Raw genomic sequence first — 23,655 nt, 5'->3', positions numbered from 1 at the left:
CGTATACCCTGGATTTGTTGGGTTATGTTAGTAATTTAACACAGAAAATTACTGATATAATCATCTGGTCAGTAAAATTAAATAGAGCTTCTTTCTTGATACACTATAGCCTTTTAATCTGGGACTTGAGAAGGCTCAGAATGAAGAGACATGGGTTAACTGCTTATGTATTCCTAGTTTTCTCCTCAGAACATTTACATAGTGTGTCCCTGTTGGAATGTTCAAGATTGACTGTTGAGCACTAAATAGTCTGGGCCCAAGCACAGGAATAGATTAGTACACAGAGGCCTGATGGAATTTTCCTCTGAAGAAGGGCTCTACCTCTCCTTCTCACCCCACTCTGAACAGACACTGTAACTCTTGTGTGGGTCTGAGGCCTTGGTAAATAAAGCAGTGGCAAAGAGGGTGGGTTAGGCATCTTATATTTGCCAAGGACTCTTGAGAGAAAAAAGGAAACATTTTAACAATTTTACTACCAAATATTTCAAGCATATAAAAATGTATACAAATAATAAAACTAACACTCTTACGTCCACTATCAAACTTTGTCAAATCTTAATATTTTACCTTGTATCAGATCTAGTAGAAATAAAAGGGAACATCAGAGATGTGGCTGATGTTCTCTAAGGACCCCACCTGTACCACACATTCACCTGTCTTCTTTCCAAGACATATTTACTCTCCAGAGTTTGAAGTTTACATTGACGTGTGTTTTTTATTGTTATCTATAAATTTTTTGTGTTTTAAAATATATTCTCTAAGCAAGTTGTACATACACACATACACACACACACACACGCACCTTGGCTCACTATTCTATTTTTCAGATGTATCCATATTAAAACTTGAATAAATCACATTCCATGTCATCTACTTTAAACCAGTGAATTGCATTTCAGCATTTAAACTCATAAGTGATGGGGCACCTGAGTGGCTCAGTCAATTAAGCGTCTGACTTCAGCTCATGATCTCACAGTTTGTGGTTTCAAGCCCCGCATCAGGCTCTGTGCTGACAGCTCATAGCTGGAGCCTGCTCCAGATTCTGTGTCTCCTCTCTCTCTACTCCTCCCCTGTTCATTCTCTCTCTCTCTCTCTCTCTCTCTCTCTCTGTCTCTCTCTCTCTCAAAAAACTAATAAATTAACATTAAATTCCTAACAGATCAACTCATTCTCATGGTGGTATATGTTCATGTTGTTTCTTTTTCTTGGTATGGCAGGGGTACTGGTGGCAGGAGTGAGGGAAGAATAAAGAGCTACTTTTTCTTCCTGGTGATTCCAATATATACACTGCAAGAGAGTCTGTGTGGTTAAAAGATATCTGTGATGGTTAATCTTACAGGTCAAGTTGTCTGAACTATGATATCCAAATTTTTGGTTAAATGTTATTCCAGAAGTTTCTGTGAGGATGTTTTACGGATAAGATAAACATTTAAATTGATGGAATGTGAGTAAAGCAAATTGCCCTCCATAATGTAGGTGGACTTCAATCAATCAGTTCAAAGAGAAGAAAAAGCTAAGAGAAAAAAGACTGAGGTCCCCTGAGCAAGAAGGAATTCTTCCAACAGACTGCTTTGTCCAATGAAATGCAACTCTTCCCTGAGTCCCCAGCCTCCCAAGCCAACTGGTAGATTGTGGATTCATGGAGTCTTCAGAAGCACATGAGCCAATTCCTTAAAATCAATCAATCAATCAATCAATCTGCGTGTGTGTTTGTGTGTGCACATACATATATGAATGTACATACACACACACATCCTGTTACTTCTATTTTTATGGAAAACGCTGACTAACATAAGGTCAAAATATAAATTTCATTTGTTTTCATTTGTGGCTGTCTGGTCTTTGGAGATCCAGAAACTTGGGAATGGAGCAAAAGCAATGGACACATTTGTTGTGTATGCTTTTCTAGTTGTTGTGTATGCTTTTCTTTCACCTAAACTTACACTTTCGGCCCTGGGCCGTGAGTTATTTTCTCTACTCTCTGTGCTTTATCAGAAGATGTAAGATAAGGGGCACCTGGGTGGCTCAGTCGGTTAAGTGTCCGACTTCAGCTCAGGTCATGGTCTCATGGTCCGAGAGTTTGAGCCCCGCATTGGGCTCTGTGCTGATAGCTCAGAGCCTGGAGCTTTCTTCCCATTCTGTGTCTCCTCCTCTGTCTGCCCCTCCCACACTCATGCTCTGTCTTTCAAAAATGAATAAACATTAAAAAAAGAATTAAAAAAAAGAAGACACATGATTAATCTCATAGGCACTCAACTATTGTTTATTAAATTATTAGCTGAATAAATGTGCATGGTAATTTCAGAGAGCCAAATAGGGATAATAGTAATAAAGGGACCACTTAACCAACAAATCCATCAATACAAATACACCTGTGTGGCATGGTCATATATTTAGCACTATACTGGAAAGTGATGGGTAATAGGGTCCAGAGAGACTTGGAAAAATAATTGCAATGGTGACATTTAAGGTAAAAACATAAAAGCAATCAAAAAATGCCGGTACAAAAGGAGCATGTGATAAAAACAAATATAAAAAGAATCATAAGATAGTAGTGATAAAAATAAATATGAGAATAAGTATGAGAAGAACGAGAGGTAGCATGATACGATGATAAAAAGAATGCCGAATTTGGGAACTGAAGGACTGCATTCAAATCATAACACTGCCACCCTGTGTTCCATATAACCTTTGGCCAGACAATTAACTCTCTAGCCTTGTTTGACTTTTTTACAGAATGACTTTCAATTGTCTCTCACTGTGTTCACCCTCTAGATTTCCCATGTGTTGAGTGGTGAATAAGTCAGTTATATGAACGTCAAGTACTAATTTATTGATTTCCCTCTACCTGAACATCAAGTACTAATTTATTGATTTCCCTCTACCCTCTGTTTGTCAATCACAAAAACTACTCTGTTAATGAGGTAAAGCAGCATTCAGTACTCAAGGTGCTATGTTTAAAATTTTTTTTACATTTATTTATTTTTGATAGATGGAGAGAGAGAGAGACAGAGCACAAATGGGGAAGGGGCAAAGAGAGAAGGAGACACAGAATCAGAAGCAGGCTCCAGGCTCCGAGCTGTCAGCACAGAGCCCAACGCAGGGCTCGAACTCACAAACCATGAGATCATGACCTGAGCTGAAGTCAGACGCTTAACCGACTGAGCCACCCAGGTGCCCACCCAGTGGTGCTATGTTTAAAAGAAACTACTGAACTCTGTCAAAATCCAGTGACATTACCAAGTACAGGATGAACCACTCTGCTACTTCTTGGATGACTTCACAATTTACATCCTGTTCTGGAAACTTCAGAATCTTGTGACAGATCAGATCATGCAACACGGGTCATGTAAATGCCTTCAAGTTGCTCAAATCAGCAACCCCATAACAAGATAGGCAGTCAGATGAAATTATCAGAAGCACAGATGGCACTCAATCGGGTTTAGTGTGGGAGAATTCTCAAAACATGCGGGGATTGAGTTCTCCTTTATGCTACCCCTTTGTGGAAATGCTTTATGTTTAATCAACCTCTCTTTGCCCACATGCCTGAGAAATGCAATTCCCTTTTCAGTGGGGAAAATTGGCCCCTGACTGATTTCCATTATATTTATATATCCTTTGCCTTCCTGGGCATGCATCGGCTGGGTCTCTGCAGTGACAAACTGATGGATGGGGCTCTCTGGAGTGGAGAGGAGATGCAGCTCCATAGGACAGAGTTCCTCCTTTCCATCTATCTGCTCTGAAGGTATACCATCTCCCAGCTGGAAGCCACAGAAACACAACACAAAGATCCTGAGACTCGGAAAAGTGCTTTGAAAAAGAGAACTGAGAAATATAAAGTATAGTTAAAAGTGTCAGGGTATTCGGTTACAGTCCTGGCTCCACTGATAGCTAAATAGGTGACCTTGGATAAATCACATAAACTCATTAATAAAATGGAAATCTTTCTACCTCGTTTCTCTTGGGAAATAACCAAAAAATGAAAACATATATTAGGAATGCAAGGGTTTTTGGGTTTTTTTGATAAATATGATCATATATAGTCTACTAGGGATAAAAATCTCAAGGTGCTTCCTGTGGTACCCTCATTTGGCCCTGAGCAGTAGAGCTTTGTGGTTACATGTAAGGAAGGGATTCGGAAGTCACCTGCAGGATTTAAATCTCACCTCCAACTCTGGCCATAGGTGTGACCTCACATAAGTTCCTCAAACTGAATTATCAACCTTTTTTTTTTCCTTATCTACAAAGTAATTAGCTCACAGAGTTATTGTCATGTTAGTTCCACGTATGACAAAATTAACATAACTGAGTTGATTCTAGTTCTGGAAATTATTCTGGACACGCTGGTGTTATTTGGTATAGTATTTGTGTAAAAGGCTGAAAAGAAGCCAACGTAGATGATGCTAACACAAATCGTAGAGAAGGCAAAGTTTCTTTCTATGTCTAGTGCCAGCAGGCACCCCCAGACCCTCGTTCCTCCTTCCTGCTATCCCTTTAGTGAGCTCAATGGGATTTTAAAGCGGCTCTTCCTCCACACTGCCAATAGAAGAATGAAATACAGATATAAGATACTGTCCTCCAAAATGTACATTTTGTGGGGCCAAGCACAGGACACAAAGAAAATCTAGAGGAAAATTCTAGAGTGTACACACAAATGCTCAAGACATAGGATGTCAGAGATTAAGAAGCAAGGGAATTATCCTAGTGGGATACAAGCCACCATGGCTGTATCACAAAATCACAAAATCACAAAATCACAGTGAAGTTCTTTTGTATTCACAAAGTCACAGTGAAGTTCTTTGAGTGTCTACTGTGAAAACATTGTCCAACATACTTTATTATCTATAATCTCATTCAGTCCTCATAAATCTCCTTCAGAGTAAATATTACCATTCCCCCTTTAGAGAGGAGGAAAGGCTCACAGTGATGTCTCCTGGATGAAGTCACACAGAAGTTATGAAAAGAGAGTGAGTCTGTGATAGGTTTTTGCAGCTCTGCCTTACCTTCCCAGAATGTTAAAAGTTCATTTGGCTGGTCACATAAAATAACTCACCCCTAAGTGTCCAGGGCGGTCTTCTGGATTCTGGACCTTGTGCCGTTATTTTCTTGCTTTCATTGGCCCACTGGAAGCTTCAGTTCCCAAAATCTCCAGATAAGGAGTGGTTCCAAAGGTTCCCTGAACCTAAAAGGGAGAAGAAAATAATTGGTAGACAAAATCGTAATTGCACAAATAAAAAATAATGGCAGAATAGACCACTAAAAATAGGAATTAATATTTCCTGGAAAATGAGGGCAACCAAGTTTAAGACTTTATCCTGATAAAGTAAAACTAAAATGTATTAAAGGGAGTTAATTTTACATTTAATAAAAAAATAAATTATACTGCAATTATTTGACAATTATTAAAATTAACAAAGAATATTTGAGATCATTTTCCAAAGAAATTACGTAACTGCATGCCCATGTTACCCTCCAATGTAAAGGGAACCATTCTTGCAAAAAAAACACTGAGAGTTCATCAATTTTCCCAAAGGCTTCCCTGCATCCTTTGATATTCAGATCATCAAATTATTCTCCTTTGAAGCCTATCGTGTCATCCTCCTTGTCCATTTTTCTCTTCTTCAATTATTAACTGGTCTAACTCTGTCAGATCCTCATTTGTCAATTATTTTGCATGTGATTAGAGAAATTCTTCATCATCCCTTCATCTTTGCAAAATCCTGCAGCTTTTTCCAAGACGTGCAGTTTCCTTCTGCAGTCAAATTGGAATATACATGTGCTATGTTGTCAGATGTCTGAGAGTACCCAGCAAAGGTACCAAGGCTGTGGATGTAGAGAGCAGTATGTTAAGTGAAGAGAGATTTTCTCATGGACACTAACTGTAATGAGGGGACAGTTTATTAGTCCATGCTCTCATTCACTGATGCCTTTCATCCCACTCTCCTACATAGCTGTAACTCTAGGGGTGATGATAAATAATATTATGGTAAAAGGATTCTCTGTATTAGGAAGAATAATAACTCCTAAGTCCTGGGGAGCTCTTCACAGACAGCAAGCTACTTTCACATCCACCACCAATGTATCCTAACACTATCCTTTAAAGAGAGGTGGAGTAAGTATTTTTATATACAATTTCACAGATGAGGAAACTGAGACTCAGCAAGGTGTACATTTTTAAAGAATTTCTTCCTAACCTACTCTCCATCTTCAAAGTATTAACTTTTGTTTACTATTTTCTTGCTTGGCATTGAGTACTGTGCTAAGTATTTTACATGTAGCACCCCATTTATTCCTGATAACTGTCTGAGTGAATGATTACAATTAGGCATAATTAACTTAATTTTGTAAAAACAAAACTGAGGATAATTAAAGTTAAGGAACTTGTTGTATTAAGTCACTTATTGCTACAATAATCCTGTATAAGAAATAACCCCAAAATCTCAAAGGCTTCCAACAACCATCATTTATTTCTTACTCAAAGAATCAGCTGGAGGGCTGAGTTGACTCTGGTTCAGGTAGTAAGTTGGGTTCAGATCTGTTCCATGTGGGTCATTTATGACCCATGCTGAAGTTGCAGTAGCTATCTGGGGCAAGACCTCCTCATGACATGTCAGCAGTGCATGAGGCTATGTTCATGTCATATCCCCGAACCTGCCACTGTCCAAAATGAGTCACTGAATAAAACCAACTCAATGAAAAGGATGTAGAATCTGTCTACACTGCTGGGAAGCACTGAAGAGTCACATGACTAAGAGTATGGGTGGATAACCTATCATAGGTGTGGGCAGGCAAAGAGGGTAACAGTTACGTATTTTGTATTTCTGACAACAGCCATATCTTACCACTGGCCCAAGTCTCCCCACCAAGTTCGGACTCCAGAGCCCATGCTGTTAATCACTTCCAGGTACTTTGCAGGAACTGCACCCAATGCACAAAAGTGAGTCCTTGTGGTCATGTTGATACTATATCACCACTTCCTCCTGATCAAAGTTGTTTGTCACCTTCTAGCTGAACCCTCTTGATCCTCCTCTGTATATATAGCCCTGTGTAGCTCAGGAGCTAACCCAGAACTGGATGATTACTTTCTGTATTTCAAGGACAGCAGCTAAGAAGAAAAGATTTCCTCCTGGGCTGCACTGACCTTAACAGTATATTGAAACAGCAATTCTCAGTTCACAAAGCATTTTCATAGTTCTTATCTCAATGGACCCTTCTCCCTTAAATTTCAGGTAATAGACATTATTATAGCCATTTTAAAGATTTAGAAGCTGAGGCTTAGAAAAACAAAACTACTCTACAAATACATAGTTCATGAGCTCCCTGGTCTGGAAATGACGTGAAACCTTCTGCTTAATGTACTTCTATCATCTGGGCAGGCCACTTACTGAGGCTCCTGCAGATGACTTCACTTAATTTTCACAGCAGTGAAATGGGTCAGATGTTCTTATCTGTTTCTGTACACAAGAAGTTAGAACTGTCCCAGGTCATAAGCGAGGGAAGTGGCAAAACCATAGTCCAGCCCAGCTGTGTCACTGCACTGCCTCTTCCTTTAAACTCTACATGCTATTTTGTTTCTTCTTTCATTCTTGTCCCACCTCTCCACTAGGCAATCAGCTGCCAAAAGCCATATGGTCTCTTGCCTCAAACCCTTGTGATGTAGCCAAACCATGGTCTGGACCCAGGATTTGTCTTTGACTCCATACCTGAACATTTTCGTTCTTTTTTTCTCAGTCTCCTGTATGCTACTCTGTCTAGTTCCATCTGGATCAATTGCTTGCTGACCCTCAGGCCTATTGGCTAGATCCTGATGCCTATTACCTCTCATCCTGCCACACAGAACTTCTCTTCTTAATGTCCTATTTTAAGACATTTCTACATTTACAACTCTATCAGTTTGGACCAGAATGTCTTCAAGTTCAACTTTGGGACAAACGGGTTTTCAACACGTTTACAAGAATAAATCTATCCTTGATGTTTTTGTCCACAATATGTCTCATATATTTAAATTTTTCTTTTTATTTAAATTTACATATAATAAAATTAAACCTTTTTGTGTATAGTTCCATGGCATTTAACACATGAATAAGTTTGTGTTACTATCATAACTGATGCACAGAACCATTCTGTCACTTCAAAATTCCCTTCTGCTTTCCCTTTATAGTTACACCCTTCTTCACTCCTAACAATTGATATCCACTGATTAGTTCCTCACTGCTATAATTTTGTGTTTTCAAGAATGTCATATAATATGTAATCTTTTGAGCCTGGCTTCTCTCACTCACGATAATGCCTTTGAGATGCATCCAGAATGTTGTATGCATAAATAGGCCATTCCTTCTTATTGCTGAGTAACATTTCATTGTATGGATGTGCCCTGGTTTGTTTTTACATTTCTCTGTTGAAGGACATTTGGAAAGTTTCCAGTTTGGACTGATTATGAATAGAGCTGTCATAAACATTCACATATAGATGTTTGTATGAACAGAAGTTTTCATTACTCTAGGATAAGCATCCAGGAGCAGACTGCTAGGTCATATGATAAATGTATTCTTAACTTTATAAGAAAGTGCCATACAGTTTTCCAGAGTTAGAGGTAGTTTTCTTACCTACCTCTATGCAGTTTTATTACAGGCAGACTTTTGTTTGTTGGTTTGTTTTGTTTTGTTTTAGAGAGAGTGTGAACAAGGGAGAGGGCAAAGGGAGAGAGAGAAAGAGAGAGAGAATCCCAAGTAAACTATGCACTGTTAGCACAGAGCCCAACGTGGGGCTTGAACACATGAACTGTGAGATCATGACCTGAGCAAAAGTCAGACGCTTAACTGAGTCACCCAGGCATCCCTGATTTTGTTTCTTTATTCCTAATACCCATGGTATCTTTTGTATCAATTCTAAGCTTAATAAAAAATGATCAAAATTCCTGAATAAAACATGCGAAGGCTAAATTTTTGTTCTTAAGTGAATATTGTCTAATGCTAATATGCCCTATATTCATTATTTCAATGAATAATTGAATAGATTAATAATTTCTTTTAAACTTTAAATATTTTAACATAAACATCTACTGGAATAATGGTGAAATTGAAAGGAACCATTCTTATTTAACAAAATAACCAATGGCTATGGAAGAACATGAATATAGACACAATGCACAGCTCTATATGCACATTCATCTATTCATTCCTTTGCAAATTACTGACTTCATTTAAGTCATTTACCCAACGTCTTTCTACTAGTAAATAGAGGAGCTACTTCTCTTGATTTTCACATCAGGAATCTATTTACTATGTGAGAGTAATTTAAACTGGGATCTGTAGAACCCCAGGGGTCCCTACATGCACTCTTAAGGATGTGCTAGGTGCTCTTCAGGGTAACCAACCACCCCAATTTTTCCAAGAGTGAGGGTTTTTCCCAACATGTGGGACTGTCAGCACTAAAACTCGGAATATTCTGGGCAAACTGTGGGACTTTCAGCACTAAAACTTGGAATATTCTGGGCAAACTAATGAAATGATCATTCTAACTGGACAGAATGTGTTTGAATTCAATTACAGGAAGGTCACCCAGATGATTCAGTATATGTGTGTATATACACACATATATATACATATATATAGATATATATACACACATGTGTATATATATATACATATATATTAATATTAATATTGGAATTATGCAAACAAAATTATTTGTAGCTTTAATCCTCTTCCCTACCACATTCCCTTTCCCTTATCCCCAACTTCAGAGGAGCCAGAAGCAGAAGACTGAGTTGGGGGTAAAGTGGAGAAAGGAGAGCAAAGAACAGCCTGCATTTCCTTCGCCATTGCTGGTCAGTGGAATGCAAAGAAAACCTAAACTCGAATGAGCAGATCAGCTCTGAATTGGATGACAGACTGGATTCTTGAATTCTCCATCTCTGAAAATGATATTGGTAATTATCTCAAAGTGACCAGAAAACTAATGGAATCTGCTTAACGCAGCAGGTGGGAAAAGAGAAAGGAATTCAATAGACGTTTGAAGGCAGAACTGGGCACAAAACAAGGCCCTTTCCTGGCTCTTCCCTACCAAAGCCAGCCTGCTTTAAAAAGTAGTTATGGGAATGCAGGTTATCTCTTTGAATATTGATTTCAATTCTTCTGGGTCAATTCCCAGATGTAGAATTGCTGGATTATATGGTAGTTCTAGTTTTAATTTTTTGCAAAATCCCTATACTATTTTCTATAGCAGCTGCATCATTCCCATCAACAATGCATGTGTTCCAATTTCCCCACATCCTCACCAACATTTATCTTTATTTTTAAATAATAGCTACCCTAACAGATACGAAGTTTGCTTTTGATTTGCACTTCCCTGATGATTAGTGACACTGAACATCTTTTCCTATACCTGGTGGCCATTTGTATGCCTCTTTTTGCAGAAACGTCTATTCAATCTGATTATTTGGATATTTTTGCTATTGAATTATAGGAGTTCCTTACACATTTTGGATATTAACCTCTTATAAAATATATGGTTTGCAGCATTATTCATAATATCCAAGATACCTGAACAATATAAATGTTGATCAATGGATGAATTAAAAAAAAAAAGAAAATGTGGTATATACATATGATGGAATACCATTCAGCCTTTAACAAGAAATAAATCCAGGGGTGCCTGGGTGACTCAGTCAGTTAAGCATCTGACTCTTGGTTTTGGCTCAGGTCATGATCTCATGGGTTTGTGGGACTGAGCCCCACGTCAGGCTCTGCATTGACAGTGCAAAACTTGCTTGGGATTCTGTCTCTTTCTTTCTTTCTCTGTCTCTCTCTCTCCCTCCCTCCCTCCCTCCCTCTACTCCCCCGACCTTGTTCTCTCTCTTTCTCAAAATAAATAAACATTTCAACAACAAAAGGAGAGAAATCCTTCCATATGTGACAAGATGAATGAACCTGGAGGATATTATGCTAAGTGAATATGTCAGTCACAGAAAGAAAAATACTTCATGATGTCACATGTGGAATAGAAAACAGTCAAACTCATAGAAACAGAAAGTAGAATGGTGGTTGTCAGGGGCTGGGAGAAGAAAGGAATGGGAACTTACTGTTTGACAGTTAGAAAGTTTCAGTTATATAAGATAAATAAGTTTTATAAATGCTGTTTGACAGTTATAAAGTTTCAGTAATATAAGATAAATAAGTTTTATAAATCTTTATACAACCATGGTGACATTTTTAACAATAGTGTAGTATACACTTTAAAGCTTATTAAGAGGATAGGACTCATTTCAAGTGTACTTACCACAATTCTAAAAAAAAAAAAAAAAAAGGTAAGGCAGTTATGAAAGAATCAAAGGCCCCAGTGAATGACTTATACGTGGAAAAGGAGAGGCAGGGATCAGGGTTCTCAGTCTACCTATGGGAGAAACTGGAGTAACAATGATACTTCCATGTATTATTAAGGCCAAGGACGTGGAGATGGAAGGTTTAAGTTCTAATAATATTGTATCACTTCCTGGCTGTGAGACATTGGGAAAGTCATGAACTATTTGAAGCCTCACTTTTGCATCTGTGACATGGGAATGCTAATATCCACTGCATATGGTTCTGGTGATGGGAAAATATGTATGCACAAGTGCTTTGTAAATATAAAGCACTATGGAGACATGAAATATGATCATTGGCAACAGAAAGAAAATCAAGAGAAAGAGTCTCAATAAGGCATAGATAGCTGGTTTTCTATGAGGTCATTCTCAAAGGAAAAACCACAGAGGAGTGGATGAATCCTTAGATAGTAGAAAACAAGACCAGAAATCAAGGTCAGGGTTGTTGATTTATGGCTTTCTCAGGTGAAAGACAGCCACAGTCAGGTATTTTGTACCACACCCTTCCCTCACTCCCTTGTTCAATTTCAACTCATCCTTCTGATTTCATTCATCTTAATGAGAACTTCCTCAGGGAAGCTTTCTCTGAACACCCTTCCCACCTGTCAGAAAAAGTCCACCTCAACATAGTTGAAATGTCACATTTACTTTTTCAATTACTTGATTGATGCACCTCTCCACCCAATGCCTAGATAGCAAGCACCAAGGAGGAAGGAACCAGAACCATGGAGGTTTATCTTTATATCCTTATCACTAAGCAGATTGACTGGTGTGGAATAAATGTATACTGAAAACCTTAATGAATAAATGAATAATACATTCTGCCCCATCTGTCCTTCCTGATCTGCCTAATAATACTACATACCATCTATCCTTGAATTCTGAAACTTTATTATATCTAGCCTTTCATTGGAGTTTAAGTTAATGTTGTGCCTCTCCAAATTGACTCTCTGCTCTGTAAAGACAGATGTTGGTTTGTCTCTATTTGTTCACCCCACATTGCCCAGGATGTGGATGAACTCATAGGTGGTACTCAGTAAGAACACAGTGCCTCTTAGTCAGCTCATGAATCCACTTTTCCCACCATCCTTGCCAACTGCACCCAGGGGAGTGCTCAATTCAGAAATGGATGCCAATTGGATCTCTAATTAAGTAAATTATTCAGATTCTGACAAGGCCTCCACATGCATAATGGATCTATAGAGTCCTTTGTCCAAACGGTCTCAAACTGCACCTCAGAGTCCCAGGGTTCACTGCAGAATTTCACAAGCTGAGCAGACAGAGAAGCTTGGTGGGAGCCAAAGAGGAGATTTTAAGTTTCCTCATCTTTTCTATAGGCCAAGAAGCTGTCCTCTCTGTTCGATACATGGGGGGTTCAGGTTAAGATTTTAGTGGCCAAAAACAACTGCTCTAGTACAATGCTAGCATTTTACTTAGGGGGAATTACCGAGATAATGGAGGGAATTGGTGGTTGAAAACTGACAGCAGAACGCCACACGAGAAAACTACAGTGATAATCTCTTCCGAATGGAGTATTTTCCAAGTTTCTACGTAATCTGAGCCTCAATTTCTATGAAGGTAACAGTCCCCAGAACCCTCTCTGTATCGCATATTCTATGATCTGGCTGATTTGGCATTATTAATAATATCATTTAGAGAGTAGAATTTAATAGTCATCCATAGAGACTTGCTGAGCATGTCAGTGTGTGAGCCCATGCAAGTGAATTCCCTCATGGGTGTGGGCTTAGGTATGTCTTCCGTAAAAGAAATCATCCTGTCATTAATCTGTGTACAGCCACACTTGTCAACAGTAATCACAGCAACATCAGTAACCGGCAGAACACAGAATAGATATTTTGGGGGAAATGGACACATCTAAGACATTCCAAAAACAGAATGATCTCTAGCATTTGTACTCGTTAATCTAAGTATGCAGGGTCTATTTTCATTGACAATGCTTTTTTTTTTTTTCATTTATTCTTTCTGACTTCCTCAATGAATATGTTTATAATATTATTTTCCATTTTATAATCTTATGGGCTGAATCACTGAAAACATACAATTAAACCAGCAAAAAGAAGGAACCTATTTTAGGCACTATAAGACAGGGAATATTAAAAATGTCCCAGGACAATAGACACGGTTTTCTCTTGAGAAGCTCTGCCATTAATCTAACCAAGAAAAGAAATTTTCCGGGCCTAAATGATCATAATGAAAAGAAACACACACACACACACACACACACACACACACACACACACACACACAGCAACAGATCACTGCAAAAGAAATTCAAAAATAATGGGAGAAAGTTGGTTAGCAAACAGCATGAGTCTTAGTGTTTATTTAAAGGAAAAAAATATTTAAAAAAACTACCTCTCACATATCATTCTCACCTCTTTTGGTCTCAATACCTTATGTACTTAAAATCTATTGAAGACCCCACAGCATGTGTTTATGAGTGTTGTATCTTTCAATATTTACCATGCTTAAAATTAAAATTGAAAAATATAGAGAATATTTATTAATCTATCTTAAATAACAATAAACTAATTACATTCATAACATATTTCTATGAAAAATGAAAAAAAAGGCTTTCACCACTGAAAAGCTGTGAAGCTCAGGTTGGCAACTACACATTTTTCTGAAATTTGAAATAGTGGCATGGACCCTCAAATTTGCCATTGGCAAATAGTGATGGCAGCTGTTTTTCTTGAAATGGCATGCTCAGTTCATTCATTTTAGAGAAAATGTCTGCCAAATGCCAAATACCAATAGCGTATCAGTTAGTTGGTCTTTCAAGTAAAAATGCTGTTCAATGAAAAAATCAGATAGTTCTACTCACAGCTCAAACAACTGCTGAACCACATTTCCTCAAGATGACCATTATATCATACTTGGCTTGCAACAGAAATATTTCATGTGTGCTTATTATTTCTTCACACAGAATAATTAATTAAATTAATAATGTTGCTGCCTCATCAAGGACAGTCCTAAGTGAAACTAGCATTTTTTAAATATGAAATTTATTGTCAAACTGGTTTCCATACAACACCCAGTGCTCATCCCAACAGGTGTCCTCCTCAATGCCCATCACCCACTTTCCCCTCCCTCCCATTCCCCATCAACCCTCAGTTTATTCTCAGTCTTTAAGAGTCCTTATGGTTTGCCTCCCTACCTCTCTAACTTTTTTCCCCCTTCCCCTCCCCCATGGTCTTCTGTCAAGTTTCTCAGGATCCACCTAAGAGTGAAAACATATGGTATCTGCAATGAGAAAGCATGAAATATGACCTTTTGTAGCATTTTTTTAATACTGTAAATACATGGTTTGAAGAATACAAAGACTCCTCATATGATTTAATCCTACTGCCTTGGTTTGTACTGAAGCAGCATTATTTTTGAATTGGCAGTATCAGTGGAAAAAACATATGGCATCTTGGCATTACTATGAAAATAGTTTGAACTTTCAGACTCCATGAAAGGGTCTTGGGTACCTCCAGGGGACTACAGGGATGACCAACTGTCTTAAATTCTTCTTCTCTTTCTTTCCTCCCTGTGCTTGTAAACAAAGCCAGTGGAAGCCTGGAGACAAATACTGATGGGCAACCACAGGTAAATATACCATGTCTCCTGTCCCCAAAGACCCTGGGCTCCTTGAAAGCCCCATCTCCTAGTGATACACTCTCTTTCTTCCCCCACATGGACCCCTGTCATTTGCAACAAAAAAAGTCCCTAATCAAGCAGAGTATTCAAAAGGCCCAAACCTGACCTTTCAGGTTTGATTCCATTCCATGGATTATCCATAGCGTACTTAATATTATTTATATCTATAATATAGTAGCATTGATTAATTGATCAGTATGTAAACATTCATTCTCATTCTTTTTCTTACATTCTGAAACATGTTATGAGTAAGTTTATTAGATTAAATTATATGAAATTTCCATTTTGGAGTGTTGAATAAAATCAATTTCATATAGTTCAACCTAATAACCAAAGCATTATTTTCTATTATTAGAAGGGAAAAAAACAAAATACATCAGCTGAAAAAAAATGGACTGTCTTCAAGTGATGGACATTTGTCCATCCAAGGAGGGACATTTACTCCAATAAGAAGGAAATTCAGGGGGCGCCTGGGTGGCGCAGTCGGTTAAGCGTCCGACTTCAGCCAGGTCACGATCTCACGGTCCGTGAGTTCGAGCCCCGCGTCGGGCTCTGGGCTGATGGCTCGGAGCCTGGAGCCTGTTTCCGATTCTGTGTCTCCCTCTCTCTCTGCCCCTCCCCCGTTCATGCTCTGTCTCTCTCTGTCCCAAAAATAAATAAACGTTGAAAAAAAAAAAAAAAAAAGAAGGAAATTCAGGGAGGTAAAGATTCCCTGACTTAAAATGTGTTTAGGTTGAAACAAACAAGGCAATTTTGGACCCTGCTGGTTTCACTCAAATATTGAACACATCTGTTTTTTGTTTCCATGACCCAATATTGTTGAGAAAGATAGATCTCCCATTGCTGATGTCCTTCCATGTGGACATCTCTCACACACCCCATCCCACTCATTCCTCCCCATTGAGAAATTTGAGATAAAGAACAGGAACTTAACTGGACCTATCCACCCTTTCTCTTAGGATGACACATTCTGCTCTATACCTTCAAACTGTACCTTGAACAGGGGCAGCCTCCTAGGTGAGAAGAGATGGGCTGTGTTGCTGTAGCACTGTCTTCAGTAGAAACTTTTATAGTAATCTGGGGTTCACAGTAAATAATCACACAATAAGCCCATACCCAAAGCGCTGACTTCTCAATGTCTAGCTCTCAATATGGCAGGAAAAGAAAGATTAATTTTTGACTCTTTAGACATCAACATCGTGTTGTTCATATTTATTCACCCAGTCCATAACATAATGCCTCGCACACAGCAGCCATTGAACAAATTTTTGTTGAATGAGTGAATACTTGCAAATACGTAGTTTCTTAAGAATTAGACTCTGGGTTACCCATGCATGAAGCCCATGGGAAGAAGTTTATATTTTATGTTAAGGATGTTGAGGGAGTGGGAAATTACTGAAGGTTTGAAGCAGGAGGATGCATGATCAAATTCATGTTTAAAATGTTAATTAAATAAGTGTAAAGACAAATGGAAATTTGTTTCTGGTGGAGATCCAGACAAGGGCAGGTGGTGGCGAGTGTGGGAGGAGAATGTCATATGGATCTGTTTCCACCTCATTACTTTCATGGTCTTCTTTCCAGAGATGAAATGGGGAACTAAGCATCCTGCTTGATCTCTGTAGGTGGGTGGTATTACTTTTGCGACCTGCTCCGGATATCTGGCTGTTTGTCCTTGATACAACAAGGCCTCTCTGGGGCTTATGATGATGATGTAAATTATTTTCCTCAGAGGGAAAATAAAATTGACTGTGGAATTTTATTGATGAGTTTTGGCTATCTGCTTCTCAAAGATAAAAAGCCTTCCACACATTACATGACTGGCAATTTAGACACTCCTTCATAATCATTGTGGTCTAGTGATCATGGATGTCAAGTGGGGACAAATCATTTTCTTGTCTTTGCCTTCTGTCTCAGAACTGCTCCATAAACAGGCTGATGGAATATTTCAGATATGGCAAGCAGACCTGAGGACCAGCTTTAAGGTTTTAAGGGTAATTTTACCACTTACCACTCTCACCTATAAATTGGTCTCTTTTCCCTTAAAAGTCACCATCTTTAGTAAAAGCCACATCATCTACAACATGGAAGGAGGAAGAGACTGCCAGCCTAGCCAACTAGATCAGCTGGATTAATCATGACCATTTGTAGGATAAAAGAGTAGATCAGCAAAAGCCCATATCTAAAATCAAATTGTAAGAAAAAGTTGGAGTTGGAATTAAAGCCAATAGCGACCAGGAGTAAATGTACAACAGTTTGACATTGTCCCAAACTCACGAGGCTATTTGTTATCAAATACAAAGGTAAAACGGAAGCGTAATAGCTATTGATACTGTTTTTCCCCACAATCCCTAAGACTTGGAACTTGGATTCCTGATGAAAACTGGTAGGGTTTAGATCATGCTGCAAGTGAAGAGCACAGAAGTGAAACCACACCACCTTTCCAGTCTCCAGCATAACAGGATTAAGTGTTCTCCTTTACCAGAGTCACATTCATCAGAGAAATGTTTGCTTACAAGTTCAGTTGTGCAGTTTTTTGCATGGATAAGCCATAGAGTCTAATTCTTAAGAAGCTAAATATTTGCATTCATTCATTCAACAAATATTTACTGGATGGCTGCTGTGTGCCAGGCGTTATACTACAGACTAAGTAAATAGATATTAACAAAACAGACACAGTCTGTAACCTCAGGATTACAATATATGCAGGCATGTGCAGAATATAAAATTTCCATTTCTTCTCTTTTTTAACGTTTATTTTTGAGAGAAAGAGACAGAGCGTGAGGGGGAGAGGGACAGAGAGAGGGAGACACAGAATTGGAAGCAGGCTCCAGGCTCTGAGCTGTCAGCACAGAGCCTGATGTGGGGCTCAAACTCACGAACCGGGAGATCATGACCTGAGCTGAAGTTGGATGCTCAACCGACTGAGCCACCCAGGTGCCCCTAAAGTTTCTATTTCTAAGCCAGATACCATGAAAACAATTTAACCTATGCAATTATTATATAGATGAGAAAACTGAGGTCTAAGGAGTTACTTTCCTAGAATCACATAGGTAGTAAACAATAGCATCAGAGGTGATGATAAACACCATTAATCTCTATTGAATACTATGTACCAAGTTCCTGGTAAGCAAGTTCTTGACATGGGCTACTTTCATAACTTTTTATGTAATTTTTCTAAGTTAAGTACTATGTTCATCTTAATTTTCTAGATAAGACAGATATATGTTCATAGTCCTGGGAAATCATTGAGCTAAGGTTTATTTCTAGGCAGGGTGACTTGAGGAATTCCTAATCACTATTATACTCTAAAAATATGTCAGCTCAGCAACACACCCCCTCATCACCAGTTAAAGTCTAACACCTACTAGTATCCACAAAACAAAGAGAATTTAGCCAATGTATAAAGAGAGGGTGATACAGTAACCATCTGTTTGCTTGCATTAAAGCCAGGAATGGCCATGCAAAAATAAAATAGCTTTGAGATTTCCAAAAAGTATCTTAAGTCTTGGTCACTGGTATATCAAATTTTAAACTAAGAATTATACATGTTATAAAATGATTATTCTTAACAATAGAGGTTGAAAGGATGTAAGTTCCTTCATTTTACCAGCAAGCTTCCAAGAGGATCTTGAAATTTTATAACTTTCAGTTCCCTCAAAACTTATATTTGTCACTACTTTAGCCATATAGAAGTGTGTCTTAAGAGTTAACTCTGGCTTGACGTTTACCATGAGACTTTGGGTAATTCATCTCTTGGAACCCCTATTTCCATATCTACTAAATGGATATATACAATCTTGGCATCATAGGGTTGCTAGGAGAACGAGAGTGGCCATGTTCATATAGCAAGAAAGATCAATGTTACATGTTGCTTCTTATACTTCAATTTCCTTGAGGATAGCTTTTATCTGTAGTAACAAAACCTCAAGATACAGTGGCTAAAATGACTAAGGGTCCACCTTTCCTGATTAGTAAGTCTAGAAAGAGTCTCAGAAATATCATGAGGATCCAGACTCACTGAATCTTACTCTTTAGCCTTCCTTAGTGTAGACTCCATCCTCATGGTCTCAGAATGACTGCTCTACTCCAGATATTGTGTTTGCATTTTAGGAAGAAAAAACAGAGAAGGGAACATGGGGTATGCCAGTTAAATTCATCTCCTTATATCAGGAAAAATATTATTATTTCTAGAAAGTCCACTGTGTAAGGAGAGAGTTAATTTGTACGGAATCTGTAATAATTCTATTCTTACCTCAGGGATGCCTGGGACCATGCCAGGAAGCATGGTACTGACCTTTGGGCAAGAAAGGGATAAAATGCACTGGCTAGTGGTTTATAATATTATGTTTAAAGTCCAAAACTCCCCAGAAGGCATGCTATACCAGCTTCTCTATACTGTTTACTGCAAACATGTAGATTGATAGGCTACAGCTGATTTACCTGGTTTTATAGCCTAGTTTGTGTTATTTGACCAGTAGGGTATAAAAAAACTCAGTAAACTTGTGCCTTAGCTTCCCTGAGAAAGAGCTATCTCACATGTATCTTGATAGTTTATTATCTGGTAAGGAAGTACCTCCTCTGAGACTGAGAATCTATGCCTAGGTATCTCCAACTTCCCTGATGTTTACCCATGATTTCTGTCTCCTGCTATATTGTATCTTATGTCATCATTCAAGATACATATGTATGTATATGTATATTTATAGAGATATACATATATATCTTTAAATATATATATCTCTATATATGATATATAGATATATTTATACAGAGATAATATTTATATGTCTAGAATTTATATATACATGTGTGTGTGTGTGTATATATATATTATCTGCATTTACACACAGGATCTCTATTTCTGTGTTACACACACACACACACACACACACACTTATGAGTTGTTTTATTTATCCAACCCTGTGTAAACGTTGCAACCATCCAGTTATATCTCATTGATAAGAAGTGAATCCCATGGCAATTTGAGCTCTATGAGACTTGGGTAGTGAGAATTTTTACCTGGTAACACTTCTTAAACAAAATTGGAGTTCTGTACACATGAAAGAGAAAGTCATTTATCTAGTATAACATTCTCAAACTTTTGCTAACATCAGAATTATCGATCATGAGGCCCCATCCCCAGAGTTTCTGATTCAGTAAGTCTGGGATGCGGCCTGAGAATTTACATTTTTAACAGCTTCCCAAGTGATGCTGTTGCTACTGGGCCACGGATTATACTTTTGAGAACCATTTGTCTCACAGAACGAAAAAGGATGGGATTAGTTTTGCTTAATCTCTGACAGCTTCTACTGGGTTGATTTTATGGTCCAAGCAAAGCAGAAAATAAATGAAGAAACGAATATTAAACCTGGATGGGGCTTATTTCTATTTTCCTGGGGAAAACACCAGATAAATGTCAGCCCATTTCATTGGCTTTATTTGGTATGGGGACCAGAAGCACGCTAATGAAGAGGCTGGCTATTTGGCCAAGGAGTTTTAAACCTATCTCAGTGGTGACGAGTGAGCCACCTGTGCCAAATGCCATAGAAGAAACACAGAGGGAAAATGACAGATGAATCCTAGGGATGGCCAGTTCTGAAAATGCCATTTTCCACCACAAAAATATGACCAGAGAGACCATGCGTTCCAGAAGCTGCCAAGTAGAAGCAACAGAAAAAGAGGAGAAAAGCTGAGAAGTGATGCCAATAGCTTTTTATTACAGGTCTTCATTTACTTCAGCATAAGGTTTGTGTTCCGTCTATCATGGGAAGGGAATCTGAGGCTTTTGGACAAGCCATTGGAGAAAGACACTAGACCTAGCCTGGCTTGAGAGATACCTGACCCGTCCCTTCTCTCCTAAATTCTAATGACCTATTTCCCTAAATCTTGTTTGATAAAGGCCTATGATTCTTTACCCACAATTCTGAAATCCAAACTCTCTGAAAACCAAGAGTTTGTGGTAAAACCTGACGTGATTACATTCGGCAGCAAAGCCTGATGTAATCTGACATAAAACTATTCATAGTCTTTACATTTTCTTACTTGGCATGAACAGTTCTACATTTCACTGCAGAAAAATTAACACACTTGATTATAAAGCTCTGCCCAGACATGCTGGGGAGATTTTACACAATGAAATATGCATCATGTTACCGTTCAAAAGAAGAAAAATTCTGAATTACAAAATGGATATGGTCCCAGGAGTTTTTAATACTGTTTTGAGGACCTGACCTTTGCTTTGTCTGATCACGTTGGCTCCCATTTTTGATGAATCTTTCTGTCACAGCCTTGTCCAGATCTCCTTCCCCCGGGGCACCTTTTCAATGCATCCAGATGTTCTTGAGTTTCCTAGCAACTAGAGATGTGATGCCACTAGTCTGTGGCTGAATCCTATTTTGAACTCAGCAGGAAGCCTTGCTCATGAAGTCCCATCTCAGTGGACTGAAACTCAGGAGAGTAAGTCTGAATCTTCTGACGTGACTGGTTACTTTGGGAAAATTACCTTAATAGTTTAATTCCTCCGTTTCTTCCCTAGACCACATCCCTGGCAGTATTTTTATACATGAAGGGAAGAAACCAAATCTCAGAAAAATTAATCAACTTCTTACATTACTGTCTCAACATGATTCTAAGACACAATGTTGGAAGCAACTTGAGGCAAGAAACAGATTCCACCATCTTCTATACAGAACAAGCTGCATAATTTGCAGTGCCTTGTGAAAACAAAAGTGCAGGATCCCTGGTCTAAAATGTACTAAAAGTTTCCAGATGGAAACATGAGAGCATTTAAACCAAACACCGGTGCTTTAAGTGTGAGGTGGTGCATGGATGCATAAGGCACATGCCCATGAAGCTGGCACTGCTACTACATTTTCCACAGCACCTAATATAATATGACTTGATGAAATAATGTTTTAATTGAATGCCATCCATGTCAATTGATGGGAGGTAATGCCAAGAAATGACACCCACAAAATATTATAAAGTTGACTTCACAATATTCCTCCTTACTTTAGTACTATCCATTAGACAGTCTGCTTAACTTGCAAACTGCCTTTTTATGCATTGAAACAACATTTCTGAAGCAGGCATATTGCCCAGGAGATGCCAACACTGCTAAAAACCTATCTGTGCTCAAAGTAATTTATTATCCTTAAAGCTCTTCCTTCCTTTTATAGACCAAGTTATAACCTCTTCCAGAAACCATTACCCAACACTTTCTCAAAACACTTTCTTTTGGTTGTATTGTGGATGTGATGGCATGTCCATTTGTCATGGTGAGTTTATAAACATCTAACATCTCTTCACTGAATATTCAACTTATTCAAATACTGCCAGCTCAGGACATGAAAAGAAGCCAATCAGCCAGTAAGGCCAACCTCTACACAATTATGGTTAATTGGTAGAAAAGTTTGGTCTTATTGTGAATAAGCTGGTAACGTTCAATTATCTGTATACATGAAAGGGAGAAGTATTTAAAGTCTAAAATAATGCACAATTCAAAAACCTCTTTTGTGACTGTAGAGTTGTCTTTTTTCCCTATATTCTCCTCAACTGTACTTTGTGTATGATATGTGAACAATGCCATGTACACAAAATACACAGGCAGTTGAGTCAGATAAGCCAGAGACTTGGCTAGTGTCTCCTTTTTGTCACCTTGTGCAACTCTAATGACAAAACTATGCTCAAGCTTTGAGGAACCTTAAATAATCCCTGCTTTTTCATATCATGGGAGGAGAATCTGAAGCTCAGAGAGGCTTCTTCCTGCAGTTCTGTCCATACTGGAAACTGGAATCAGATTCCCGTCTTCCCTGCTCTCTTCGAACTCACAAGGTAGCTAAGGGCTTGCCTTCTAATGTACTAGCCTAGGTTCCACGTCAAAAATAGAGCTAAGCTGTCAAGGAAACTATTCAAAGCACATAAGGCATCCTGTTATTTTGATTTTTCAGGTGTCCACAAAATAAGTTCCTTAGGGTGGTAAGCATTAACTATCATCAGGTCAAGCTATTTACTGAATCATTAAATAGCATCAAAAACTAGCTAAATAGCACACTGCCAGACACCTAAGGAGTTAACAACAACAAAGAATGAAGTGATAATATAGTCATCTTCCTCATGACAGGAGTCAATGACCAATCTGGGAGACAAAAGTGGGTTGTCAATGGACCCTAACCTCCCCTGGAGCAAGTTCTGTCTGTGTGCCTTTTATCTCTGCAGCCAAAGCAATCCTTCCAAAAGTGAAGTCTTCACAGGCTTTCTCTGCTCTTAGAATAAGGGCTAAATCCTTACTGCTGTCTTTGAGGCATAGCACAATATAAACTAGGGGTCAGAAAACTTCTGCGTAAAGGGCCAGATAGTAAACATTTTCAGCTTTGCCAGACAATCTCTATGGCAATGTCTCCATTCCATCACTGCAGCAAGAAGGCAGCCACAGGTGCTTAGTAAGTGAGCAGGCAAAACAGTGGTGCAATAAAACTCTGTATAAACACAGGTAGTGGGACGATCTGGACTGCAATCCATGGTTTGTGGATTCGTGGTATAAACTATGTATCTCAAACTTTATGCCTACTAATCACCCGAGGATCTTGTTAAATAGAGATTTTAATACAGTCTGTCTGGAGTAGAGACTG

General features: G+C 38.5%; 1 long non-coding RNA gene across 2 annotated transcripts in view; it reads right to left on the bottom strand.

Annotated features, from left to right (window-relative positions):
- LOC121041318 (uncharacterized) overlaps nucleotides 1-23,655 on the bottom strand; it is an 813,566-nt gene that overhangs the window by 466,593 nt on the left and 323,318 nt on the right. For both annotated transcript variants that reach the window (XR_005795671.1, XR_005795672.1), the window contains one exon: nucleotides 5,054-5,182. This is a non-coding gene — a long non-coding RNA (uncharacterized LOC121041318). The remainder of the gene's footprint in view (nucleotides 1-5,053; nucleotides 5,183-23,655) is intronic.

The sequence above is a fragment of the Herpailurus yagouaroundi genome, unplaced genomic scaffold (assembly GCF_014898765.1).
Source record: "Herpailurus yagouaroundi ecotype Mexico unplaced genomic scaffold, PumYag 183, whole genome shotgun sequence".
NCBI lineage: Eukaryota > Metazoa > Chordata > Mammalia > Carnivora > Felidae > Herpailurus > Herpailurus yagouaroundi.
This window is presented reverse-complemented; position numbering and strand designations above follow the sequence as displayed.